General features: G+C 41.6%; 1 long non-coding RNA gene across 1 annotated transcript; it reads right to left on the bottom strand.

The window, feature by feature from the left end:
• Positions 1 to 575: 575 nt before the first annotated feature.
• On the bottom strand, positions 576 to 1,693 carry LOC139615252 (uncharacterized). The gene is made up of 3 exons (XR_011687320.1): positions 1,552 to 1,693; positions 902 to 996; positions 576 to 686 (listed from the first exon to the last, which is right to left on the bottom strand). It is a non-coding gene; the product is annotated as an uncharacterized lncRNA (long non-coding RNA).
• Between the last annotated feature and the right edge of the window lie 3,093 nt (positions 1,694 to 4,786).

Raw genomic sequence — 4,786 nt, forward strand, 5'->3', positions numbered from 1 at the left:
TGGTTCTGGCTCCTTAAATGAGTTTTTTTCTCAGTTCAACAGGAACGGTACAACTGTTAAAACCAAGGACCTGAAAACCTCAAATTACTGTGGGAAAACATTACGTGTTGTCAAGGTTGCTAGGCAAACACACAAACACATCAAGGGTGGGAACAGCTGGTGACACAAAGAGAAATTCTCTGCAGACCAGACCAGTCTCGTTTCAGTTCAGCCTTTGTGGTCTACGACGTCTATGAAGGGCCACACCTTTGCAGACCAGGTCCTCTGAAGGATGTGGCCGCTGAACTGGGACACAGCTGTTGGTGGGATATTACACAGAAAACAGTTGTGGGTGTTATAAAGAGCATCACACGCCTTTAGCTTCTTATGTCCCACATTAAAAACTACATTTATCTGACTGGAAAAACATTTTGTGTATGAAAAAAACGCTTAGTTTTTGTCACCCTTTTCCAAACAATGGTCACAAATGTTTTGAACATTGAAGACAAGAGACAAGACAACACAATGTTTAAAACATGAACACAAAGTCTTACAGCTGGAAAACAAGCTGAAGACTTTTTAAATGTAGAGTTTGTCTCTCAATGGTTCAGATGCAGCAGTTGGACCACAATATGTTGAGCAGAATGATCCTTGGGCTTCTGTCTGTCCAGCTGCTCACAGCAGCAGCAGGTTTTCACATGATGACACTGTGAACATGATCCAGGTAACAAGGTGTCAGATAAAAAAAAAAACATTTTTCTGTTTAACAAATGGTCTTCATGTGAATTTGATTTGTTTGTATGAAGCTTGTAGTTTGATTTTGACAAAGAACAGGACACCACAACGCGTGCACACACACACACACACACACACACACACACACACACACACAAAAGGTCAGCGGGTCACAGTTGGAACATACCTCTTCAGGTTTCATGTGCACAGATGTTTGAAGACTGAAGATATTTTACCTTGATGATTTGGAACCAGACTCCTGACAGGAGGTGGACGAAGAGTCTGCAAACAGAGACGTCACTGTGCACTATGATTATTAAAAAGTCCCTCTTTACTTTCTGCAGACAGCGTTTTCTGCTCAGACTTGCTCTGCTGAAACATCACAGCAAAGATCTTCACACACCAAGTCTTGGGTGTTTTTTTTAATCCGTCATCCAATAAAATCTTCTCACCCTGCAGACTGACTCTGCTGCATTTGATTATTTGCAATACAGAGAAAACTGTGTCATGAAGCTGTGAGGATGGTTTTGTGTTCCTCTCACTAAGAAGCATGGGAGAGTTTCACCTGCTGAGGAATCATCCAGATCATTTCAGGTGTATTTCTGAACATCAGTGGTACAGTTTGAGTCACTGTACAACACTGGACCCACATATTACAAAGAAGACCAATGAGTTCAGGGATCCAGTTGGTCCTGAACAGTGGCTGGTTATGTGTGTAAGGCAGGGACAGACACACAAATACACACATCATACACACTGCGACAATTTCAGATAAAACATACAGACTTGGTCCAAAGGCCTTAACTTGAGTTAAACCTTCACCTTTATGACCTTTACCTTTTCCTGTGAGCTCTTCTCCATCATTGTCATCGTCAGTAGCAGGAGGCGTCTGATTGGTCCCAGATTCACTCTGCAGAACGACAGTGACCCAACCACACAGCCAGAGTCATAAAGACTGTCATCAGAGACCTGGAGAGCAAGGAGTCCTGCAGCAGGTGATCTGGACCCCCCAGTCCTGATCTCAGCATCACGGAGTCAGTCTGGATCATATGAAGAGACAGAGAACAGAAACAGAAGAACTGAGATTCTCCAAGATGCTGGAACAACCTACCTGAAGGACTGTGAGCAGGTGAACCAAGGAGAACTGGTGCTGGTTTAAAGGCAAAGGGGGTCACAGCAAAAACTGATTTAGGTTTTTTGTGTTCAATGACAAATAAAATCTTTTCTGACATCATTTATTATTACTCACTTTACTTTTACACAGCTCTGTAGCTGACAGCCCCAGAATCTGGACTGTCCATGACTGACTGATCATATTTCCACCACTGGTCAGCTGAGTGCAACTTGACTGAGTTAGAGTATGAACGTATGAATGCATGGATGTATGGATGTATGAATGTATGATGTAAGGATGTATGATGTATGAATGTATGATGTATGGACGTATGAATGTATGATGTATGAATGCATGGATGTATGGATGTATGATGTAAGGATGTATGATGTATGAATGTATGAATGCATGGATGTATGGATGTATGGATGTATGAATGTATGATGTATGAATGTATGGATGTATAATGTATGACATATGATGTAAGAATGTATGGATGTATGATGTATTGATGTTTGAATGTATGATGTATGGATGTATGAATGTATGATGTATTAATGTATGATGTATGATGTATAATGTATGAATGTATCAATGCATGGATTTATGATGTATGGATGTATGATGTATTGATGTTTGAATGTATGATGTATGGATGTATGAATGTATGGATGTATAATGTATGACATATGATGTATAATGTAAGAATGTATGATGTAAGAATGTATGGATGTATGATGTATTGATGTTCGAATGTATGATGTATGGATGTATGAATGTATGATGTATGGATGTATGATCTATGAATGCATGAATGTATGATGTTTGAATGTATGATGTATGATGTATGATGTATGGATGTATGATGTATGATGTATAATGTATGAATGTATGATGTTTGAATGTATGAATGTATGATGTATGATGTATGGATGTATGAATGTATGATGTATGGATGTATGATGTATAATGTATGAATGTATGATGTATAATGTATGAATGTATGATGTATGATGTATGGATGTATGAATGTATGATGTATGGATGTATGGATGGACAGTGCATCCCGATAATATTCACAGCGCTTCACTTTTACCACATTTTGTTATGTTACAACCTTATTCCAAAATGGATTAAATTCATTTTTTACCTCAGAATTCTACACACAATTCCCCATAATGACAAAGTGAAAAAAGTTTGCTTGAAACTTTTGCAGATTTATTAAAAATAAAAAACAAAAATATAACCTGTACATAAGTATTCATAGCCTTTGCTCAATACTTTGTTGAAGCACCTTTGGCAGCAATTACAGCCTCAAGTCTTTTTAAGTATGATGCCACAAGCTTGGCACACCTATTTTTGGGCAGGTTCTCTCATTCTTCTTTGCAGAACCTCTCAAGCTCCATCAGGTTGGATGGGGAGCATCAGTGCACAGCAGTTTTCAGATCTCTCCAGAGATGTTCAATCGGGTTCAAGTCTGGGCTCTGGCTGGGACACTCAAGGACATTCACAAAGTTATCCCAATGCCACTCCTTTGTTATCTTGGCTGTGTGCTTAGGGTTGTTGTCCTGTTGGAAGATGAACCTTCGCCCCAGTCCGAGGTTCAGAGTGTTCTAGAGCAGGTTATCATCAAGGATGTCTCTGTACATTGCTGCAGTCATCTTTACCTCGACCCTGACTAGTGTCCCAGTTCCTGCTGCTGAAAAACATCGCCACAGCCTGATGCTGCCACCACCATGCTTCACTGTAGGGATGGTTTTGGCCAGGTGATGAGCAGTGCCTGATTTCCTACAGACATGACGCTTGGCCTTCAGGCCAAAGAGTTCAATCCTTGTTTCATCAGACCAGAGAATTTTGTTTCTCATGGTCTGAGAGTCCTTCAAGTGCCTTTTGGCAAACTCCAGGCGGGCTGTCATGTGTTTTTACTGAGGAGTGGCTCTGTCTGGCCACTCTACCATACAGGCCTGATTGGTGGAGTGCTGCAGAAATGATTGTCCTTCTGGAAGGTTCTCCTCTCTCCACAGAGCAACACTGGAGCACTGTCAGAGTGACCACTGGGTTCTTGGTCACCTCCCTGACTAAGGCCCTTCTGCTCCGATTGCTCAGATCGGCGGGGCGGCCAGCTCTAGGAAGAATCCTGGTGGTTCCAAACTTCTTCCATTTACGGATGATGGAGGTCACTGTGCTCATTGGGACCTTCAATGCTGCAGAAATTTTTCTGTACCCTTCCCCAGATCTGTGCCTAAATACAATCCTGTTGCAGAGGTCTACAGACAATTCCTTGGACTTCATGGCTTGGTTTGTGCTCTGACATGCACTGTCAACTATGGGCCCTTATATAGACAGGTTGTGCCTTTCCAGATCACGTCCAATCAAATGAATTTACCCAGTTTGAGTTGTAGAAACTGTGATCAATGGCCAGAACCTTCCAGGTCTCTGCAGATTAATTTTGATGGAATGATGGAATGACTAAAAGCCATCAGCTTCCTGGGAGGAAGGGGAAGAACTGTAACTCTGAAGCTATATTATTAGTAACGTGAGGTACATGTGATTTAAATGGGCAGAGATGTGGATGAGTATTGGCAGGATGCTGAGATGGTTGGAGTAGGTTGGAATGGGAATGTTCGCTCCGGTTGACCCTAAACTGATGTTACAACTGTGAGCTTCAGTGGAGCTGAAGAGTGTTTCATCAAAACACAGTCAGATCTGCTGTGTGTAGGTAAAAACATCCATATGTCTCCTCTCTTGTACCCACTTTCCTCCACCTCCATGTAATTTATTTTAATGGTTGTGGTGTCATGTGTCATGATTGCGTGTACTCAAGCTGGGTCCTTCTGCCCTGCTGGGTCCTGTAAGGTACCTGGAGCATCTCAGTGTTCGGTCTGAGGCCTGTCACATTTGAGAAGCCAGAAACATGTGAAGTGTTTTTGTCAAGTAAAGACGACCCTGGTTCCAAAA

This window comes from Trachinotus anak, unplaced genomic scaffold (genome assembly GCF_046630095.1).
Source record: "Trachinotus anak isolate AG129_WGS33_773 ecotype Australia unplaced genomic scaffold, CSIRO_AGI_Tana_v1 ptg000044l, whole genome shotgun sequence".
Taxonomy (NCBI): Eukaryota; Metazoa; Chordata; class Actinopteri; order Carangiformes; family Carangidae; genus Trachinotus; species Trachinotus anak.